The 25422-nt window shown below is 45.3% G+C and overlaps 1 protein-coding gene across 2 annotated transcripts in view; it reads right to left on the bottom strand.

Annotated features, from left to right (window-relative positions):
• LOC117328161 overlaps positions 1-25422 on the bottom strand; it is a 55141-nt gene that overhangs the window by 16304 nt on the left and 13415 nt on the right. Inside the window, exon 1 of one of the 2 annotated variants that reach the window (XM_033885562.1) lies at positions 152-196. The exons of the other annotated variant lie outside the window; for it this stretch is intronic. The gene's annotated coding sequence lies outside the window, so the exon portion shown is untranslated. Of the gene's footprint in view, positions 1-151; positions 197-25422 lie in introns of those variants that run through there. 2 annotated transcript variants of the gene reach the window in all.

Below are 25422 nucleotides of genomic sequence, written 5' to 3'. Positions count from 1 at the left end.
TGATACCAATCACTCACGGATCACTGAACACACCCGTCCGCAACCCAAACAACTTAGCTATCCTAAACAACATACTTGTCAAAAATCAAAACTTCAAATAACGTCATTTTCATGAGGAAACGTTAAATACAACTGTATAATGTGTCCTTACCGTTAGCCTGGCTGCCCTGCTCGACTGACCCCCAATGTCCGGTCTGAAATGTTCGGATTAATGTCCTATTGTAATCTCACTAATCCGCTCTTAGCTCGAGCACTGGTGGGTGTATTGGTAGTTGACATTAAAGAAGTTTTCAAAACAAACTAATTTCTGTTATGTTTTCTCTGTTTATTTAAAAAGAGTACCAAATAAATCTCTTTTCAGGAGGGATTATATAGAATTGACAATGCTGATTCGATCTAACCAAGGAAGGAGGGTCGAAACCGGTACCAAGGGACGTAATACAGGGAAGGGGCGGAGGTACGAGACCGAGTACCGAGGGGCGTAATACAGGGATGGGGCGGAGGGACGAGACCGGTACCGAGGGACGTAATACAGGGAAGAGGCCGAGGGACAAGACCGGTACCGAGGGACGTAATACAGGGATGAGATGGAGGGACGAGACCGGTACCGAGGGACGTAATACAGGGATTGGATGGAGGGACGAGACCGGTACCGAGGGATGTAATACAGGGATGAGATGGAGGGACGAGACCGGTACCGAGGAACGTAATACAGAGATTGGACGGACGGACGAGACCGGTACCGAGGGACGTAATACAGAGATTTGGCGGAGGGACGAGACCGGTACCGAGGGACGTAATACAGGGAAGAGGCCGAGGGACAAGACCGGTACCGAGGGACGTAATACAGGGATGGGACGGAGGGACGAGACCGGTACCGAGGGTCGTAATACAGGGATAGGGCGGAGGGACGAGACCGGTTCCAAGGGACGTAATACATGGAAGGGGCGGAGGGACGAGACCGGTACCGAGGGACGTAATACAGGGAAGAGGCCGAGGGACAAGACCGGTACCGAGGGACGTAATACAGGGATGGGACGGAGGGACGAGACCAGTACCGAGGTAATACAGGGAAGGGGCGGAGGGACGAGACCGGTACCGAGGGACGTAATACAGGGATGGGACGGAGGGACAAGACCAGTACCGAGGGTCGTAATACAGGGAAGAGGCGGAGGGACGAGACCGGTACCGAGGGTCGTAATACAGGGATGGGACGGAGGGACGAGACCGGTACCGAGGTAATACAGGGAAGGGGCGGAGGGACGAGACCGGTACCGAGGGACGTAATACAGGGATGGGACGGAGGGACGAGACCGGTACCGAGGTAATACAGGGAAGGGGCGGAGGGACGAGACCGGTACCGAGGGACGTAATACAGGGATGGGACGGAGGGACGAGACCAGTACCGAGGTAATACAGGGAAGGGGCGGAGGGACGAGACCGGTACCGAGGGACGTAATACAGGGATGGGACGGAGGGACAAGACCAGTACCGAGGGTCATAATACAGGGAAGGGGCGGAGGGACGAGACCGGTACCGAGGGTCGTAATACAGGGATGGGACGGAGGGACGAGACCGGTACCGAGGTAATACAGGGAAGGGGCGGAGGGACGAGACCGGTACCGAGGGACGTAATACAGGGATGGGACGGAGGGACGAGACCGGTACCGAGGTAATACAGGGAAGGGGCGGAGGGACGAGACCGGTACCGAGGGACGTAATACAGGGATGTGACGGAGGGAGAAGACCAGTACCGAGGGTCGTAATACAGGGAAGAGGCGGAGGGACGAGACCGGTACCGAGGGACGTAATACAGGGATGGGACGGAGGGACGAGACCAGTACCGAGGTAATACAGGGATGGGAAAGAGAGTGAACAACAAACTCAAAACGAAAAACGTATTGTGTATCTGATCCAGTAGTTCTGCTGGTTGGTATCTTTTACAGGTGTACAGGGCAGACATTGGCTAACTCAACATACATGTGGTATATATAGCGAACCAAGACGGCTTTTAATTGACTTGGCACATATAGTGTATTTAAGTAATTATCCGATATCGAATTAATATTAAGTATATTGTATTGAAATGGTAGTAATTTAGTGTTCATTACTTGGACAGATCGATGTGCGACAGGCTTAATGCGACGATAATTGTTAAATGTGCTGACAGGCATGATAGATTGGAAAACGACACAATTATTTTCAATCTAATATACATTTAAATGAGATTGAAGTATTTACCATATACATCAGATAGTGTTATATAAAGGGAACTAACTCGTGCAGACTTTACTTTACAATACAGAAAATGACACACACGGGGCAGGAACATGGCACAGTGTTGCAATGTGATAATAGAGTGATTTAGTCGACTTAGTGAATTTCGAGATCGAGCTCGTAATCGATCGAGAGAGAGAGACCTATGTAGCTGGTGTTGTTGTGTGGTGACTGTGGACCTATGTAGCTGGTGTTGTTGTGTGGTGACTGTGGACCTATGTAGCTGGTGTTGTTGTGTGGTGACTGTGGACCTATGTAGATGGTGTTGTTGTGTGGTGACTGTGGACCTATGTAGCTGGTGTTGTTGTGTGGTGACTGTGGACCTATGTAGCTGGTGTTGTTGTGTGGTGACTGTGGACCTATGTAGCTGGTGTTGTTGTGTGGTGACTGTGGACCTATGTAGATGGTGTTGTTGTGTGGTGACTGTGGACCTATGTAGCTGGTGTTGTTGTGTGGTGACTGTGGACCTATGTAGATGGTGTTGTTGTTGTGTGGTGACTGTGGACCTATGTAGCTGGTGTTGTTGTGTGGTGACTGTGGACCTATGTAGCTGGTGTTGTTGTGTGGTGACTGTGGACCTATGTAGCTGGTGTTGTTGTGTGGTGACTGTGGACCTATGTAGATGGTGTTGTTGTGTGGTGACTGTGGACCTGTGTAGCTGGTGTTGTTTTGTGTGGTGACTGTGGACCTATGTAGATGGTGTTGTAGTGTGGTGACTGTGGACCTGTGTAGCTGGTGTTGTTGTTGTGTGGTGACTGTGGACCTATGTAGATGGTGTTGTTGTGTGGTGACTGTGGACCTATGTAGATGGTGTTGTTGTGTGGTGACTGTGGACCTATGTAGTCGATGTTGTTGTTGATGACATGGACAGGGGGATGTTCCTCATACACGGTGGAATGTTAACACAGATGGCGGGATGTGTTAACACAGATGACGGGATATTCCTAACAGACAGTTGGATGTTACTCAAAGACGGTGTAATATTCGAAGGAATCGCCGTCTGTGTGGGGAATATCTCTCTGACCATGTCATCCAGCCGTCTGTGTGGGGAATATCTCTCTGACCATGTCATCCAGTCGTCTGTGCGGGGAACATCCCTCTGTCCATGTCATCCAGCCGTCTGTGTGGGGAACATCCCTCTGTCCATGTCATCCAGCCGTCTGTGTGGGGAACATCTCTCTGTCCATGTCATCCAGTCGTCTGTGTGGGGGATATCTCTCTGTCCGTGTCATCCAGTCGTCTGTGTGGGGGATATCTCTCTGTCCATGTCATCCAGTCGTCTGTGTGGGGGATATCTCTCTGTCCATGTCATCCAGTCGTCTGTGTGGGGAACATCTCTCTGTCCATGTCATCCAGTCGTCTGTGTGGGGGATATCTCTCTGTCCGTGTCATCCAGTCGTCTGTGTAGGGAATATCTATCTGTCCATGTCAGCCAGTCGTCTGTGTGGGGAATATCCCTTTGTCCATGTCATCCAGCCGTCTGTGTGGGGAACATCTCTCTGACCATGTCATCCAGCCGTCTGTGTGGGGAACATCCCTTTGTCCATGTCATCCAGCCGTCTGTGTGGGGAACATCTCTCTGTCCATGTCATCCAGCCGTCTGTGTGGGGAACATCTCTCTGTCCATGTCATCCAGCCGTCTGTGTGGGAACATCCCTTTGTCCATGTCATCCAGCCGTCTGTGTGGGGAACATCTCTCTGACCATGTCATCCAGCCGTCTGTGTGGGGAACATCTCTCTGACCATGTCATCCAGCCGTCTGTGTGGGGAACATCTCTCTGTCCATGTCATCCAGCCGTCAGTGTGGGGAACATCTCTCTGACCATGTCATCCAGCCGTCTGTGTGGGGAACATCTCTCTGACCATGTCATCCAGCCGTCTGTGTGGGGAACATCTCTCTGTCCATGTCATCCAGCCGTCTGTGTAGGGAATATCTCTCTGGATATATCATCCAGCCGTCTGTGTGGGGAACATCTCTCTGACCATGTCATCCAGCCGTCTGTGTGGTTAGTATCTCTCTGGACATGTCATCCAGCCGTTTGTGTGCTTAGTATCTCTCTGGACATGTCATCCAGCCGTTTGTGTGCTTAGTATCTCTCTGGACATGTCATCCAGCCGTTTGTGTGCTTAGTATCTCTCTGGACATGTCATCCAGCCGTCTGTGTGCTTAGTATCTCTTTGGACATGTCATCAGGACGTGTTTTTGTGGAACATCAGTACTGTTAGATATGAACTGTTATATTATAGAGCCCTGTCACGCCCGCCATGTAAAACGCCGTCTTGAAAATAAAGGGGATATATAGGGTCAATACAGAAACATCAACCTTTATATATGACGATTACTGCCATTTCATACGCTACAAAGGCAGACGTTGTAGTCCTCGGTCCGACTCACTGAGCCTACGACTTTTTCTCAAAAGCAGAATTCTACCGGCCTGGTTATCAAAGAACCGGGCATATATATAATTATCACGTTTGATTTTGATATTTACCCTTTCAGTGTAAAAGAACGTCCATATTTACGATATGACGCGGTTAAGATCAAAACTGGCCTGTGTTCCGGTGGATTTCCGTTGTAACTGTATAATTATAGTCCGCTAGGCTGTGGTTTAGTCCACTGTAACGTCGGTATGGTTGGTATATATGCGAAACTGATTTTTCACAAAGCGTTGATGATTATATTATTCTTTCATATCTGGTTTTGAATGCGCCATGTGTGTATTGTGTAATGAAAACAGGGTTATGTTTCCACTGCAAGCTAAAGCGTGTCATTCTGTACTGCAGGTCCCTGAAGTACGCAATACCCCCCCCCCCCCCCCCCCCCCCCCCCCACCCCAACTCCATTCTTAACGTGACGAATTGGCATTATAGCCCGGGATGATTTCGTATATCGCAGCCCTTGTGACTTGACAGATTAAACAAGAGTTGTCCGTTTATGAAATAAGGACCGAAGTAGTCACAAAGAAGAGATAAATGTTACATGGTCGAGTCCGTTTATCCGCATTAACCAAAAGGTCCCTGGTACGGGGCCAAAGTGCACTGCTATAGGAAAACGTGGAGTTCTCCGAAACCTAATTATGAAATACTTGCAAAAAAGGCTCGCTATCATATAATATATTTCAGATAATTCATTGATATCGATTTAATGAAAACACTTGTTTAGCAGTTGATAGAAAACAGAGCTTTGTTAAACATTTCCCGGTCAATCAAATTGCTCGGTGTAAAACCGCTCGTTGGAATCCCCAACTTCTGTTACATTGTTTCGGTAGCTAGTAACCACAGTTTGGAGGGTACGTTAAAACACACTAAAACAAAGCGATAGTTCTCTCGAACTGAGATAAAATTCTAGCTGAATTAGCCCCCACTTTCGCAATTTGTAGTGTTGCACCTTGATCTACTGTAATCAACAGGTCAAGGGTTGAAAACATAAAAAGTTCATTTATTGTACAACAATTGTAAAAATCTATATCAACTTATACATGTATCAATCAGTCGTGTTGGCCCGGACGGAAGCGCGTTAGGAGATCTTACTGTGGACAGATGACCCAATAACTGTTCACGTTGATCAGGCTTGGATAGGGAAGTCTACGGGCTATTAGTGTGTCAGTCTACGATAGTGGAATATAGTGACATTCATAGTGATATTCCCCGCAAGTTCCAAATTTCTTTTTGATCTGTACCTTTTCAGAACTCTTTCTAATGGCATTTAAAACTAGTATCAGCGCCAACATATCTTTCCTGTGGTCAATACCTCTGGCAAGTTAGACCGTCTAAAAAGCGCATCGGGAATCCGGAACTCAACTCGTTATCACTGAATCTGATTTTATGTGAAGTATTGAGTAACAAAAGTTTGTACACTGTTCATTTATAATTTCTGCTAGGATTGCAACGTCATTGCTTCATTAGGCCTTTACAATGTACACCAATATGTCATACCGTTCAGCTAATACAACCTGTTATGACGTAATCAGGACCATGCGAACGTTTATGAATCGATCTAGCCGGATCTTCAAAGAATTTTCACAAATTAAATATCATATGTTATTTACATTTACATATCTAGATAATTTTCAGATCTGTTTCTTTTATATGATATATGTCAGATATTTTTAAGTTCAAACTTACGCGAACTATAAACCCCTTAAGACGTGAGTGGGTGTACCCATTTCACAGCATAGTTGGAATGTTTTTGACCCGATAAAGTGTGATATTGAACACCTCGATGACAAAGCTCTCCACAGCCCTAATACAATGTACATGGTAAGTAGTTATGACATCTTGACGAGACTGATTATTTACGACGAAGCTGATTATTTACGTTTACACCCAGGTACATAAGCCATGGCTGGTCTTATCCAAGGTGTAGGTCGACCTTTACGAGCTGGTGTTCCGTCACATACTGTGTGAAAGCCTGTCCCCAGATAACACACGCTATAAGGACCAGGGGATCATTACTCTACACACACACACAAAACATTTCAGAAGTAGGTGAGACCTTTGACTATAAAATATTTAAAGATATGCCATTTTAACAACAAAAATATTCATAAATATTCAATATTTTCATACGTAGGTGATCAAGGTGTTTAATCATCGTATTAAAACTCTCTGACACCTAGCAGACCAACAGCAAACAAAATAGAAGCATGTTAATCGTCTCCTCCCTTCCGGAGCTGGGTTCAAATCCGTTCGGGATTAAAATTTTGAAATACAATTGCCGCGTCAGCAGATCGATATGTGCTGTAGAGGGTAACAGATCGAGGTGTGTACGGGAGGGTAACAGAGCGAGGGTGTGTTGGGGAGGATATAACAGATCGAGGTGTGTTAGGGAGGGTAACAGATCGAGGTGTGTAGGGGAGGGTAACAGATCGAGGTGTGTTGGGGAGGGTAACAGAGCGATGTGTGTACCGGAGGGTAACAGAGCGAGGTGTGTTAGGGAGGGTATTAGATCGGGGTGTGTTAGGGAGGGTATTAGATCGAGTTGTATAGGGGAGGGTATTAGATCGGGGTGTGTTGGAGAGGGTAACAGATCGAGTTGTATAGGGGAGGGTAACAGATCTAGGTATGTAGGGGAGGGTAACAGATCGAGGTGTGTTGGGGAGGGTAACAGAGCGAGGTGTATAGGTGAGGGCAACAGATCGAGATGAGTTGGGGAGGGTAACAGATCGAGGTGTGTTGGGGAGGGTAACAGATCGAGATGTGTTGGGGAGGGTAACAGATCGAGTTGTATAGGGGAGGGTAACAGATCGAGTTGTATAGGGGAGGGTAACAGATCTAGGTGTGTAGGGGAGGGTAACAGATCGAGGTGTGTAGGGGAGGGTAACAGATCGAGGTGTATAGGTGAGGGCAACAGATCGAGATGAGTTGGGGAGGGTAACAGATCGAGGGGTGTAGGGGAGGGTAACAGATTGAGTTGTATAGGGGAGGGTAACATATCGAGATGTGTTGGGGAGGGTAACAGATCTAGGGGTGTAGGGGAGGGTAACAGATCGAGATGTGTTGGGGAGGGTAACAGATCGAGTTGTATTGGGGAGGGTAACAGATCGAGGTGTATAGGTGAGGGCAACAGATCGAGATGAGTTGGGGAGGGTAACAGATCGAGGGGTGTAGGGGAGGGTAACAGATCGAGGGGTGTAGGGGAGGGTAACAGATTGATTTGTATAGGGGAGGGTAACATATCGAGATGTGTTGGGGAGGGTAACAGATCGAGGTGTGTTGGGGAGGGTAACAGATCGAGTTGTATTGGGGAGGGTAACAGATCGAGGTGTATAGGTGAGGGCAACAGATCGAGATGTGTTGGGGAGGGTAACAGATCGAGGGGTGTAGGGGAGGGTAACAGATCGAGTTGTATAGGGGAGGGTAACAGATCGAGATGTGTTGGGGAGGGTAACAGATATAGGGTTTTGGAGAGGGTAACATATCGAGGGGTGTTGGGGAGGGTAACAGATCGAGGTGTGGTACGGGAGGGTAACAGATCGAGGTGTGTAGGGGAGGGTAACAGATCTAGGTATGTAGGGGAGGGTAACAGATCGAGGTGTGTAGGGGAGGGTAACAGATCGAGGTGTGTTGGGGAGGGTAACAGATCGAGATGTGTAGGGGAGGGTAATAGATTGAGGTGTGTTGGGGAGGGTAACAGATCGAGGTGTGTTGGGGAGGGTAACAGATCGAGGGGTGTAGGGGAGGGTAACAGATCGAGGTGTGTTGGGGAGGGTAACAGATCGAGGTGTGTTGAGGAGGGTAACAGATCGAGGGGTGTAGTGGAGGGTAACAGATCGAGGTGTGTAGGGGAGGGTAACAGATCGAGGTGTGTTGGGGAGGGTAACAGATCGAGGTGTGTTGGGGAGGGTAACAGATCGAGGGGTGTAGGGGAGGGTAACAGATCGAGGTGTGTAGGGGAGGGTAACAGATCGAGGTGTGTAGGGAGGATAACACATCGATGTGTGTAGGGGAGGGTAACATATCGAGGTGTGTAGGGAGGATAACACATCGATGTGTGTAGGGGAGGGTAACATATCGAGGTGTGCTGGAAGGATAACAGATCGAGGTGTGTAGGGAGGGTAACAGGGTGTCAGGTGTATACTTTTGAACTCATACGCTTTCCAAAAACCTACCCCAAAAGCTCTTGGGGGTGGGACGCCGACGCCGGGGATACAGCATTAGCTCACAGTTATTCGTATTCAGTTTGCTAAAATGATCCGTTATACACGAGTTTTGTCCCCTCGCCTTATAAACGGCACACCCCTCACTCACAGACCTGCACACCTGGCGTGTCCGGTTATAAACGGCACACCCCTCACTCACAGACCTGCACACCTGGCGTGTCCGGTTAAAAGGATGGTATCGCTTTAAAATGTTTATTTCATAATGACCATACAGCTTTACGTGTACATCAAAGGACCATTACCATCACGGTCGTTATACATTGTAATCCATTAAGGCAATACATGATCGATCTGAACAATAACATACATATGGGTTATGTTTGGAGGACGTGCCTATCAGCGCTCCATCAAACCCGCGCCAGAAACATCAAAACACGACCCTCATGTGTCTTTAGGAATATCGTTTCCTATTGTCACTGACGTTAACAGTCATTGATACGTGAAAAACTGTAATCAATAAATTGTAGACATTACTTAATCGTTGAAACATAGCTACTGAATATACACGAATCCCTCTATGATGCATATAAACATAGAGGTTTGTGTATTTTATAGAATGTGAATAGATATTTAATATACACTCTAGGATATCATGTAGATATCGGATCCCTGTGTGTTAGAACTGTAACCAATTATCGGGTCCCTGTGCGCTAGACCTGTAACCAATTATCGGGTCCCTGTGTGTTAGATCTGTAACCAATTATCGGGCCCCTGAGTGTTAGAACTGTAACCAATTATCGGGTCCCTGTGCGCTAGACCTGTAACCAATTACCGGGTCCCTGTGTGTTAGATCTGTAACCAATTATCGGGTCCCTGTGACCATGTTACTGATTACGGCCAGCGTCGGGTTGAAGTATAAAGATTGACTCTAGACATTCCTGTTATTACTCCTACCCAATCACAGTCTCGGTACATTGTGTGGCGACGGATGTCCGGAGCTCTCCCATACCAATAGAGTAAGACGACACGTTACTCTATCTGTCATATTAAAACGTCACACAATTAAATATATCTGTTTTGGAAATGATAAAAATCGAAATGGGATACCTTCTGTCCGACGATAGATATGTGTTTATTAATGCTTTGTTTTAGGTATATACGAAAACAATTAGACATATATACTATCTGTACATCGTCCTGTTAGACAGATGTTACTACAATGACGGAGCAATACCACAGTTATCTCTTATAAATCAGCTATAATAACGGGCCACAGGTTAATGTTCTTTGATAAATATGGTTAATCCCTATAGGTCTATACACCCTAAACTTACATACGTACTGACAGACCGTGTCTAGTCATGACAGTACTATACCGACAGACCGTGTCTAGTCATGGTACCAGTACCCCTCTCTAACGTACGTACTATACCGACAGACCGTGTCTAGTCATGGTAGTACCCCTCTCTAACGTACGTACTATACCGACAGACCGTGTCTAGTCATGGTAGTACCCCTCTCTAACGTACGTACTATACCGACAGACCGTGTCTAGTCATGGTAGTACTCCTCTCTAACGTACGTACTATACCGACAGACCGTGTCTAGTCATGGTAGTACCCCTCTCTAACGTACGTACTATACCGACAGACCGTGTCTAGTCATGGTAGTACCCTCTCTAACGTACGTACTATACCGACAGACCGTGTCTAGTCATGGTAGTACCCTCTCTAACGTACGTACTATACCGACAGACCGTGTCTAGTCATGGTAGTACTCCTCTCTAACGTACGTACTATACCGACAGACCGTGTCTAGTCATGGTAGTACCCCTCTCTAACGTACGTACTATACCGACAGACCGTGTCTAGTCATGACCAGTACTCCTCTCTAACGTACGTACTATACCGACAGACCGTGTCTAGTCATGGTAGTACCCCTCTCTAACGTACGTACTATACCGACAGACCGTGTCTAGTCATGGTAGTACTCCTCTCTAACGTACGTACTATACCGACAGACCGTGTCTAGTCATAGTAGTACTCCTCTCTAACGTACGTACTATACCGACAGACCGTGTCTAGTCATGACCAGTACTCCTCTCTAACGTACGTACTATACCGACAGACCGTGTCTAGTCATAGTAGTACCCCTCTCTAACGTACGTACTATACCGACAGACCGTGTCTAGTCATGGTAGTACCCCTCTCTAACGTACGTACTATACCGACAGACCGTGTCTAGTCATGACCAGTACTCCTCTCTAACGTACGTACTATACCGACAGACCGTGTCTAGTCATGACCAGTACCCCTCTCTAACGTACGTACTATACCAACAGACCGTGTCTAGTCATGGTAGTACCCCTCTCTAACGTACGTACTATACCGACAGACCGTGTCTAGTCATGACCAGTACTCCTCTCTAACGTACGTACTATACCGACAGACCGTGTCTAGTCATGGTAGTACCCCTCTCTAACGTACGTACTATACCGACAGACCGTGTCTAGTCATGACCAGTACCCCTCTCTAACGTACGTACTATACCGACAGACCGTGTCTAGTCATGACCAGTAGTCCTCTCTAACGTACGTACTATACCGACAGACCGTGTCTAGTCATGGTAGTACCCCTCTCTAACGTACGTACTATACCGACAGACCGTGTCTAGTCATGGTAGTACCCCTCTCTAACGTACTTACTATACCGACAGACCGTGTCTAGTCATGGTAGTACCCCTCTCTAACGTACGTACTATACCGACAGACCGTGTCTAGTCATGGTAGTACCCCTCTCTAACGTACGTACTATACCGACAGACCGTGTCTAGTCATGGTAGTACCCCTCTCTAACGTACGTACTATACCGACAGACCGTGTCTAGTCATGGTAGTACTCCTCTCTAACGTACGTACTATACCGACAGACCGTGTCTAGTCATGACCAGTACTCCTCTCTAACGTACGTACTATACCGACAGACCGTGTCTAGTCATGGTAGTACTCCTCTCTAACGTACGTACTATACCAACAGACCGTGTCTAGTCATGGTAGTACCCCTCTCTAACGTACGTACTATACCGACAGACCGTGTCTAGTCATGACCAGTACTCCTCTCTAACGTACGTACTATACCGACAGACCGTGTCTAGTCATGGTAGTACTCCTCTCTAACGTACGTACTATACCGACAGACCGTGTCTAGTCATGGTAGTACTCCTCTCTAACGTACGTACTATACCGACAGACCGTGTCTAGTCATGACCAGTACTCCTCTCTAACGTACGTACTATACCGACAGACCGTGTCTAGTCATGGTAGTACCCCTCTCTAACGTACGTACTATACCGACAGACCGTGTCTAGTCATGGTAGTACCCCTCTCTAACGTACGTACTATACCGACAGACCGTGTCTAGTCATGGTAGTACCCCTCTCTAACGTACGTACTATACCGACAGACCGTGTCTAGTCATGACAGTACTATACCGACAGACCGTGTCTAGTCATGGTAGTACTCTCTAACGTACGTACTATACCGACAGACCGTGTCTAGTCATGACTAGTACTCCTCTCTAACGTACGTACTATACCGACAGACCGTGTCTAGTCATGGTAGTACCCCTCTCTAACGTACGTACTATACCGACAGACCGTGTCTAGTCATGGTAGTACTCCTCTCTAACGTACGTACTATACCGACAGACCGTGTCTAGTCATGACCAGTACTCCTCTCTAACGTACGTACTATACCGACAGACCGTGTCTAGTCATGACTAGTACTCCTCTCTAACGTACGTACTATACCGACAGACCGTGTCTAGTCATGTAGTACCCTCTCTAACGTACGTACTAGCCGACAGACAGTGTCTAGTCACTAGTACCCCTCTCTAACGTACGTACTATACCGACAGACCGTGTCTAGTCATGGTAGTACTCCTCTCTAACGTACGTACTATACCGACAGACCGTGTCTAGTCATGGTAGTACCCCTCTCTAACGTACGTACTATACCGACAGACCGTGTCTAGTCATGGTAGTACCCCTCTCTAACGTACGTACTATACCGACAGACCGTGTCTAGTCATGACCAGTACTCCTCTCTAACGTACGTACTATACCGACAGACCGTGTCTAGTCATGACCAGTACTCCTCTCTAACGTACGTACTATACCGACAGACCGTGTCTAGTCATGGTAGTACCCCTCTCTAACGTACGTACTATACCGACAGACCGTGTCTAGTCATGGTAGTACCCCTCTCTAACGTACGTACTATACCGACAGACCGTGTCTAGTCATGGTAGTACCCCTCTCTAACGTACGTACTATACCGACAGACCGTGTCTAGTCATGGTAGTACTCCTCTCTAACGTACGTACTATACCGACAGACCGTGTCTAGTCATGACCAGTACCCCTCTCTAACGTACGTACTATACCGACAGACCGTGTCTAGTCATGACCAGTACCCCTCTCTAACGTACGTACTATACCGACAGACCGTGTCTAGTCATGGTAGTACCCCTCTCTAACGTACGTACTATACCGACAGACCGTGTCTAGTCATGACCAGTACCCCTCTCTAACGTACGTACTATACCGACAGACCGTGTCTAGTCATGGTAGTACCCCTCTCTAACGTACGTACTATACCGACAGACCGTGTCTAGTCATGGTAGTACTCCTCTCTAACGTACGTACTATACCGACAGACCGTGTCTAGTCATGGTAGTACCCCTCTCTAACGTACGTACTATACCGACAGACCGTGTCTAGTCATGGTAGTACCCCTCTCTAACGTACTATACCGACAGACCGTGTCTAGTCATGGTAGTACCCCTCTCTAACGTACGTACTATACCGACAGACCGTGTCTAGTCATGACAGTACTATACCGACAGACAGTGTCTAGTCATGACCAGTACCCCTCTCTAACGTACGTACTATACCGACAGACCGTGTCTAGTCATAGTAGTACTCCTCTCTAACGTACGTACTATACCGACAGACCGTGTCTAGTCATGGTAGTACTCCTCTCTAACGTACGTACTATACCGACAGACCGTGTCTAGTCATGGTAGTACCCCTCTCTAACGTACGTACTATACCGACAGACCGTGTCTAGTCATGGTAGTACCCCTCTCTAACGTACGTACTATACCGACAGACCGTGTCTAGTCATGGTAGTACTCCTCTCTAACGTACGTACTATACCGACAGACCGTGTCTAGTCATGGTAGTACCCCTCTCTAACGTACGTACTATACCGACAGACCGTGTCTAGTCATGGTAGTACTCCTCTCTAACGTACGTACTATACCGACAGACCGTGTCTAGTCATGACCAGTACTCCTCTCTAACGTACGTACTATACCGACAGACCGTGTCTAGTCATGGTAGTACCCCTCTCTAACGTACGTACTATACCGACAGACCGTGTCTAGTCATGGTAGTACCCCTCTCTAACGTACGTACTATACCGACAGACCGTGTCTAGTCATGGTAGTACCCCTCTCTAACGTACGTACTATACCGACAGACCGTGTCTAGTCATGGTAGTACCCCTCTCTAACGTACGTACTATACCGACAGACCGTGTCTAGTCATGACCAGTACTCCTCTCTAACGTACGTACTATACCGACAGACCGTGTCTAGTCATGGTAGTACCCCTCTCTAACGTACGTACTATACCGACAGACAGTGTCTAGTCATGACCAGTACCCCTCTCTAACGTACGTACTATACCGACAGACCGTGTCTAGTCATGGTAGTACCCCTCTCTAACGTACGTACTATACCGACAGACCGTGTCTAGTCATAGTAGTACTCCTCTCTAACGTACGTACTATACCGACAGACCGTGTCTAGTCATGGTAGTACTCCTCTCTAACGTACGTACTATACCGACAGACCGTGTCTAGTCATGGTAGTACTCCTCTCTAACGTACGTACTATACCGACAGACCGTGTCTAGTCATGGTAGTACCCCTCTCTAACGTACGTACTATACCGACAGACCGTGTCTAGTCATGGTAGTACCCCTCTCTAACGTACGTACTATACCGACAGACCGTGTCTAGTCATGACCAGTACCCCTCTCTAACGTACGTACTATACCGACAGACCGTGTCTAGTCATGGTAGTACCCCTCTCTAACGTACGTACTATACCGACAGACCGTGTCTAGTCATGGTAGTACCCCTCTCTAACGTACGTACTATACCGACAGACCGTGTCTAGTCATGGTAGTACCCCTCTCTAACGTACGTACTATACCGACAGACCGTGTCTAGTCATGACCAGTACCCCTCTCTAACGTACGTACTATACCGACAGACCGTGTCTAGTCATGGTAGTACCCCTCTCTAACGTACGTATTATACCGACAGACCGTGTCTAGTCATGGTAGTACCCCTCTCTAACGTACGTACTATACCGACAGACCGTGTCTAGTCATGGTAGTACTCCTCTCTAACGTACGTACTATACCGACAGACCGTGTCTAGTCATGACAGTACTATACCGACAGACCGTGTCTAGTCATGACCAGTACCCCTCTCTAACGTACGTACTATACCGACAGACCGTGTCTAGTCATGGTAGTACCCCTCTCTAACGTACGTACTATACCGACAGACCGTGTCTAGTCATGGTAGTACTCCTCTCTAACGTACGTACTATACCGACAGACCGTGTCTAGTCATGGTAGTACCCCTCTCTAACGTACGTACTATACCGACAGACCGTGTCTAGTCATGACCAGTACTCCTCTCTAACGTACGTACTATACCGACAGACCGTGTCTAGTCATGGTAGTACCCCTCTCTAACGTACGTACTATACCGACAGACCGTGTCTAGTCATGGTAGTACTCCTCTCTAACGTACGTACTATACCGACAGACCGTGTCTAGTCATGGTAGTACTCCTCTCTAACGTACGTACTATACCGACAGACCGTGTCTAGTCATGGTAGTACCCCTCTCTAACGTACGTACTATACCGACAGACCGTGTCTAGTCATGGTAGTACCCCTCTCTAACGTACGTACTATACCGACAGACCGTGTCTAGTCATGGTAGTACTCCTCTCTAACGTACGTACTATACCGACAGACCGTGTCTAGTCATGACCAGTACTCCTCTCTAACGTACGTACTATACCGACAGACCGTGTCTAGTCATGGTAGTACCCCTCTCTAACGTACGTACTATACCGACAGACCGTGTCTAGTCATAGTAGTACCCCTCTCTAACGTACGTACTATACCGACAGACCGTGTCTAGTCATGACCAGTAGTCCTCTCTAACGTACGTACTATACCGACAGACCGTGTCTAGTCATGGTAGTACTCCTCTCTAACGTACGTACTATACCGACAGACCGTGTCTAGTCATGACCAGTACTCCTCTCTAACGTACGTACTATACCGACAGACCGTGTCTAGTCATGACCAGTAGTCCTCTCTAACGTACGTACTATACCGACAGACCGTGTCTAGTCATGGTAGTACCCCTCTCTAACGTACGTACTATACCGACAGACCGTGTCTAGTCATGGTAGTACCCCTCTAAAACGTACGTACTATACCGACAGACCGTGTCTAGTCATGGTAGTACCCCTCTCTAACGTACGTACTATACCGACAGACCGTGTCTAGTCATGGTAGTACTCCTCTCTAACGTACGTACTATACCGACAGACCGTGTCTAGTCATGGTAGTACCCCTCTCTAACGTACGTACTATACCGACAGACCGTGTCTAGTCATGGTAGTACCCCTCTCTAACGTACGTACTATACCGACAGACCGTGTCTAGTCATGACCAGTACCCCTCTCTAACGTACGTACTATACCGACAGACCGTGTCTAGTCATGACAGTACTCCTCTCTAACGTACGTACTATACCGACAGACCGTGTCTAGTCATGACCAGTACTCCTCTCTAACGTACGTACTATACCGACAGACCGTGTCTAGTCATGGTAGTACCCCTCTCTAACGTACGTACTATACCGACAGACCGTGTCTAGTCATGGTAGTACCCCTCTCTAACGTACGTACTATACCGACAGACCGTGTCTAGTCATGGTAGTACCCCTCTCTAACGTACGTACTATACCGACAGACCGTGTCTAGTCATGACCAGTACTCCTCTCTAACGTACGTACTATACCGACAGACCGTGTCTAGTCATGACCAGTACCCCTCTCTAACGTACGTACTATACCGACAGACCGTGTCTAGTCATGACCAGTACTCCTCTCTAACGTACGTACTATACCGACAGACAGTGTCTAGTCATGACCAGTACCCCTCTCTAACGTACGTACTATACCGACAGACCGTGTCTAGTCATGACCAGTACCCCTCTCTAACGTACGTACTATACCGACAGACCGTGTCTAGTCATGGTAGTACCCCTCTCTAACGTACTATACCGACAGACCGTGTCTAGTCATGGTAGTACCCCTCTCTAACGTACGTACTATACCGACAGACCGTGTCTAGTCATGGTAGTACCCCTCTCTAACGTACGTACTATACCGACAGACCGTGTCTAGTCATGGCCAGTACTCCTCTCTAACGTACGTACTATACCGACAGACCGTGTCTAGTCATGGTAGTACTCCTCTCTAACGTACGTACTATACCGACAGACCGTGTCTAGTCATGGTAGTACCCCTCTCTAACGTACGTACTATACCGACAGACCGTGTCTAGTCATGACCAGTACCCCTCTCTAACGTACGTACTATACCGACAGACCGTGTCTAGTCATGGTAGTACCCCTCTCTAACGTACGTACTATACCGACAGACCGTGTCTAGTCATGGTAGTACTCCTCTCTAACGTACGTACTATACCGACAGACCGTGTCTAGTCATGGTAGTACCCCTCTCTAACGTACGTACTATACCGACAGACCGTGTCTAGTCATGACCAGTACCCCTCTCTAACGTACGTACTATACCGACAGACCGTGTCTAGTCATGGTAGTACTCCTCTCTAACGTACGTACTATACCGACAGACCGTGTCTAGTCATGACCAGTACCCTCTCTAACGTACGTACTATACCGACAGACCGTGTCTAGTCATGGTAGTACTCCTCTCTAACGTACGTACTATACCGACAGACCGTGTCTAGTCATGGTAGTACTCCTCTCTAACGTACGTACTATACCGACAGACCGTGTCTAGTCATGACCAGTACCCCTCTCTAACGTACGTACTATACCGACAGACCGTGTCTAGTCATGGTAGTACCCCTCTCTAACGTACGTACTATACCGACAGACCGTGTCTAGTCATGACCAGTACCCCTCTCTAACGTACGTACTATACCGACAGACCGTGTCTAGTCATGGTAGTACTCCTCTCTAACGTACGTACTATACCGACAGACCGTGTCTAGTCATGGTAGTACCCCTCTCTAACGTACGTACTATACCGACAGACCGTGTCTAGTCATGACCAGTACTCCTCTCTAACGTACGTACTATACCGACAGACCGTGTCTAGTCATGACTAGTACTCCTCTCTAACGTACGTACTATACCGACAGACAGTGTCTAGTCATGACTAGTACTCCTCTCTAACGTACGTACTATACCGACAGTCAGTGTCTAGTCATGGTAGTACCCCTCTCTAACGTACGTACTATACCGACAGACCGTGTCTAGTCATGGTAGTACTCCCTCTCTAACGTACGTACTATACCGACAGACCGTGTCTAGTCATGGTAGTACTCCCTCTCTAACGTACGTACTATACCGACAGACCGTGTCTAGTCATGGTAGTACCCCTCTCTAACGTACGTACTATACCGACAGACCGTGTCTAGTCATGGTAGTACCCCTCTCTAACGTACGTACTATACCGACAGACCGTGTCTAGTCATGACCAGTACTCCTCTTCGGGGGTTTGATAGGTCTCGGTTACGTCATCAAGGTAGAGGTAGATTCTATTATTCTTTGATGGTTTAAAATTGCATCCCGAACAAAAGTTTAGCGGGAATTCGCACTTCACTTTAGTTAATTTTCCTCAATATTTCTCACATACTGTATAAGGTTAAATCGATCTGACATGATACAGTTATCAAATGGGTATGAGGGCGATAGTAATTTTGTCAGACCCGAAGCAACAACTGTTGCACGAGGGCTTTAGCCCGAGGGCAACCGTTGTTGATGAGGGACTGACAAAACAACTATTGCCCGAATTACCCCCATTTGATAACTGTTTTATTATACCTTTACGTTTTTTTTCTCTATATAGATGTTTGTGCTGGTATGATAATCTGCTATATAGTCCTCCATTAACTTGACAGACGTTTGTATGACCCTTTTAGTGTTTTGGCTATCTCTACCCGTTAATAATGACTCGATCTCTACGTCTGTGGCGTTTTGAAAACGTATGTGTTGACAGTTTCGTGAGAGAAAACAAAATGTTAGGCTACCGTTTGCAACAACAAACAATCTGTGTCAATTAAGCGCTTGCATGTCGTTGTGTCTTTCAAACGTTCTGACGACGTTATAGCAGGGGTGTGACAGTTTGCCGTGTGACAGTTTTTTCGAACTGTCACACGGTGCGATAGTCCGGGAAACACATGCGCAATCCTCTCGAGGCTGATAGTTAAATTATCACATTACTTTTATATAGAGAAAAAAACGTAAAGGTATAATAAAGACAGCTTGCACGCGCCATATGACGTTGTTCACAATAACGTAACGTCATTATTTTACTGGGAGTAAGCATGTCGTAAATTATGACACCATCAGTTCTGACGCTCATTCGAAGGAGCATTAGATGGCGTGCTGAAAAACTTTACATTTGCTTGTAAGTAGATCTATTTGAAAAACCCCAAAAAACATGAGCCTAGTTAGCGAAGATGTTCCCTGCCATGAATGACCCATCCTGAAACATGAGTAGCAATTGTGCTTCGTTCGTCAATGACCCGTGAACAGGTCCGTTTACTTCAGATTGTCAGATAAAATATTTTATGAAGTTATACATTTGAACAATCGGTATCAATGGTGTTTAATGATTATATAATGGTCGCGGTACACTAAATTATATAATGAAACTAAATCATACAATGAAACTAAATCATACAATGAAACTAAATCATACAATGAAACTAAATCATACAATGAAACTAAATCATACAATGAAACTAAATCGTACAATGAAACTAAATCGTACAATGAAACTAAATCATACAATGAAACTAAATCATACAATGAAACTAAATCATACAATGAAACTAAATCGTACAATGAAACTAAATCATACAATGAAACTCACAATGGAATTCAGCCAAAACTCGCAATGAGACTCCCCAAAACTAGCAATAGAAAACTCATCCAAAAATCTTGGTAAGGTTGACTTTCTCTCTCAACTTTACATACAAAAAAATGTATATATATTTTTGCGAGTGATACTTCTAAGAACCTTAAAATGCTAAATTGAAAACGTTACAATGTAAACTGAAGTTGTTTGATTGGTTTTTAAAAACCCGAATACTAGTACACTTCCCAAACAAACGGGGTCGAGTATTCAATTAAGGTTAAACTTGTGTCCTTTTGAATCGCGATTGGACATTTTTGAAGTGTTTATTTGAGAATAGAAAGGAAGGGTTTATTTACAGTGTAATAGAAGGCGTTCATATTACAGTAAGTGTTGTATACGTGTACGTACAAGTGTACACTAAGGATGTAGTTAGTGTTGTATACGTGTACGTACAAGTGTACACTAAGGTTGTAGTCAGTGTTGTATACGTGTACGTACAAGTGTACACTAAGGATGTAGTTAGTGTTGTACACGTGTACGTACAACTCTACACTAAGGATGTAGTCAGTGTTGTATACGTGTACGTACAACTCTACACTAAGGATGTAGTTAGTGTTGTATACGTGTTCGTACAAGTGTACACTAAGGTTGTAGTTAGTGTTGTACACGTGTACGTACAAGTGTACACTAAGGATGTAGTCAGTGTTGTATACGTGTACGTACAAGTGTACACTAAGGATGTAGTCAGTGTTGTATACGTGTACATACAAGTGTACACTAAGGATGTAGTTAGTGTTGTATACGTGTACGTACAAGCGTACACTAAGGATGTAGTCAGTGTTGTACACGTATACGTACAAGTCTACACTAAGGATGTAGTCAGTGTTGTATACGTGTACGTACAAGTGTACACTAAGGATGTAGTTAATGTTGTATACGTGTACGTACAAGTGTACACTAAGGATTTAGTTAGTGTTGTACACGTGTACGTACAAGTGTACACTAAGGATGTAGTCAGTGTTGTACATCTGTACGTACAAGTGTACACTAAGGATGTAGTCAGTGTTGTACATCTGTACGTACAAGTGTACACTAAGGATGTAGTCAGTGTTGTACACGTGTACGTACAAGTCTACACTAAGGATGTAGTTAATGTTGTATACGTGTACGTACAAGTGTACACTAAGGATGTAGTCAGTGTTGTACATCTGTACGTACAAGTCTACACTAAGGATGTAGTTAGTGTTGTATACGTGTACGTACAAGTGTACACTAAGGATGTAGTCAGTGTTGTATACGTGTACGTACAAGTGTACACTAAGGATGTAGTTAGTGTTGTATATGTGTACGTACAAGTGTACACTAAGGATGTAGTTAGTGTTGTACACGTGTACGTACAAGTGTACACTAAGGATGTAATCAGTGTTGTATACGTGTACGTACAAGTCTACACTAAGGATGTAGTCAGTGTTGTATACGTGTACGTACAAGTCTACACTAAGGATGTAGTTAGTGTTGTACACGTGTACGTACAACTCTACACTAAGGATGTAGTCAGTGTTGTACATCTGTACGTACAACTCTACACTAAGGATGTAGTCAGTGTTGTACATCTGTACGTACAAGTGTACACTAAGGATGTAGTCAATGTTGTACACGTGTACGTACAAGTGTACACTAAGGATGTAGTCAGTGTTGTATACGTGTACGTACAAGTGTACACTAAGGATGTAGTCAGTGTTGTATACGTGTACGTACAAGTGTACACTAAGGATGTAGTCAATGTTGTACACGTGTACGTACAAGTGTACACTAAGGATGTAGTCAGTGTTGTATACGTGTACGTACAAGTCTACACTAAGGATGTAGTTAGTGTTGTACACGTGTACGTACAAGTGTACACTAAGGATGTAGTCAGTGTTGTATACGTGTACGTACAAGTGTACACTAAGGATGTAGTCAATGTTGTACACGTGTACGTACAAGTCTACACTAAGGATGTAGTCAGTGTTGTACACGTGTACGTACAAGTCTATACTAAGGATGTAGTCAGTGTTGTACAATTGTACGTGCAAGTCTACTCTAAAGACAATTAGCACAGTTAACACCTTATCATTGGGGAGGTCGTCAATCTCCCTATCCTTAACTTCACAACTGTCACCATATCTAATGACAGTTATATAGAACATTTGTCTGATGTTATACCTGAGTGACATGCATTCTAACCCGACAGTTTCAACTGTGTAACTTTACTCCCTCTTCAAACATCAATAACATTTCAAAGGAATATCGCCTCGCTTGTGTATAATCCTCAAACGTATAGAAGTACACTGACTGAAAGCCCCTGAAACTGATGAAGATTGGACTGATAAAAAATATTGGTCTTATAAACATTAAACCTAATCCTGTGACCATGGTGGCACGTGACCGGTATTGTATAAACGTTTTAAAGATCTCGCTGGAGAGGTGTATTGCTTTATTGCAAAACTAATAATTCCAGTCGATAATTGATTGCAAGTGTTAACATGCATGTATGGAGTTTGATTACAAAAATATTACATCCTCCATGTATCGCTCTCCCCCGGGATACATGGATGTCCCGAACACCGTGACCAGAATTCCGGTAGTACGTGTAATTGTCACTAAAACAGTATATCTGTATATCTGAGTGCACCTACAGTGAAGTCCAGTTTAGTACTTCAGGTGTAACTAACCTGATGTAAGGTAAAACTAAACCTGCTGTAAGGTAACCAAGTCTGCTGTAAGGTGTTATCAAACATGCTGTATGCTTTAACTAAACCCGTTGTATGGTTTAACTAAACCTACTGTAAGTTGTACCTAATCATGCTGTATGGTGTCACTATCGTATGGTACAACTATAAACCTGCTGTATGGTGTCACTATCGTATGGTACAACTATAAACCTGCTGTATGGTGTCACTATCGTTTGGTACAACTATAAACCTGCTGTATGGTGTCACTATCGTATGGTACAACTATAAACCTGCTGTATGGTGTCACTATCGTATGGTACAACTATAAACCTGCTGTATGGTGTCACTATCGTATGGTACAACTATAAACCTGCTGTATGGTGTCACTATCGTTTGGTACAACTATAAACCTGCTGTATGGTGTCACTATCGTATGGTACAACTATAAACCTGCTGTATGGTGTCACTATCGTATGGTACAACTATAAACCTGCTGTATGGTGTCACTATCGTATGGTACAGCTATAAACCTGCTGTATGGTGTCACTATCGTATGGTACAACTATAAACCTGTTGTATGGTGTCACTATCGTATGGTACAACTATAAGCCTGCTGTATGGTGTCACTATCGTTTGGTACAGCTATAAACCTGTCGTATGGTGTCACTATCGTATGGTACAACTATAAACCTGCTGTATGGTGTCACTATCGTATGGTACAACTATAAACCTGCTGTATGGTGTCACTATCGTATGGTACAACTATAAACCTGCTGTATGGTGTCACTATCGTATGGTACAACTATAAACCTGCTGTATGGTGTCACTATCGTATGGTACAACTATAAACCTGCTGTATGGTGTCACTATCGTATGGTACAACTATAAACCTGCTGTATGGTGTCACTATCGTATGGTACAGCTATAAACCTGTTGTATGGTGTCACTATCGTATGGTACAACTATAAACCTGCTGTATGGTGTCACTATCGTATGGTACAGCTATAAACCTGCTGTATGGTGTCACTATCGTATGGTACAACTATAAACCTGCTGTATGGTGTCACTATCGTATGGTACAGCTATAAACCTGTTGTATGGTGTCACTATCGTATGGTACAACTATAAACCTGCTGTATGGTGTCACTATCGTATGGTACAGCTATAAACCTGCTGTATGGTGTCACTATCGTATGGTACAGCTATAAACCTGCTGTATGGTGTCACTATCGTATGGTACAACTATAAACCTGCTGTATGGTGTCAATATCGTATGGTACAGCTATAAACCTGCTGTATGGTGTCAATATCGTATGGTACAACTATAAACCTGCTGTATGGTGTCAATATCGTATGGTACAGCTATAAACCTGTTGTATGGTGTCACTATCGTATGGTACAGCTATAAACCTGTTGTATGGTGTCACTATCGTATGGTAAAGCTATAAACCTGTTGTATGGTGTCACTATCGTATGGTGCAACTATAAACCTGCTGTATGGTGTCATTATCGTATGGTACAGCTATAAACCTGTTGTATGGTGTCACTATCGTATGGTACAGCTATAAACCTGTTGTATGGTGTCACTATCGTATGGTACAGCTATAAACCTGCTGTATGGTGTCACTATCGTATGGTACAACTATAAACCTGCTGTATGGTGTCACTATCGTATGGTACAACTATAAACCTGCTGTATGGTGTCACTAACGTATGGTACAACTATAAACCTGCTGTATGGTGTCACTATCGTATGGTACAACTATAAACCTGCTGTATGGTGTCACTATCGTATGGTACAACTATAAACCTGTTGTATGGTGTCACTATCGTATGGTACAGCTATAAACCTTCTGTATGGTGTCAATATCGTATGGTAGAGCTATAAACCTGTTGTATGGTGTCACTATCGTATGGTACAGCTATAAACCTGTTGTATGGTGTCACTATCGTATGGTACAACTATAAACCTGTTGTATGGTGTCACTATCGTATGGTACAACTATAAACCTGCTGTATGGTGTCATTATCGTATGGTGCAACTATAAACCTGCTGTATGGTGTCACTATCGTATGGTACAACTATAAACCTGCTGTATGGTGTCATTATCGTATGGTACAACTATAAACCTGCTGTATGGTGTCACTATCGTTTGGTACAGCTACGGCCCTTGGTTATGGCGGTGCTTATAAAATTCTCTCGTCAGTTCAATGGACTTTTTTGGCTTGGAAGATGGTATTCAAGTAAGAATTAAGATTTGCTGAATACTCCATTGTTGCAGTAAGTGTTCGGGACCATTTCAATTCCGTATTTTGTGAATTTCGAGTTTGTAATGTGACTTTTGACCATGTGTTGATTGACGCTCTATACTATTATATAGTATATATATACACACACTACATTTACCTGTATGAATAGATAGCGTGACATATATAGACAACGGTCATCGCCAAAATTTCGTCACGCTCCGCTGGTCCGCTCACACTGACTACAGTTCTGTTGCACGGTGGCCAATTGGTATTCCCAATTTTGACT

This window comes from Pecten maximus, chromosome 5 (genome assembly GCF_902652985.1).
Source record: "Pecten maximus chromosome 5, xPecMax1.1, whole genome shotgun sequence".
NCBI classification, from domain to species: Eukaryota; Metazoa; Mollusca; class Bivalvia; order Pectinida; family Pectinidae; genus Pecten; species Pecten maximus.
The sequence above is the reverse complement of the archived record's forward strand: the minus strand, read 5'-3'. Positions and strand labels throughout refer to the sequence as shown.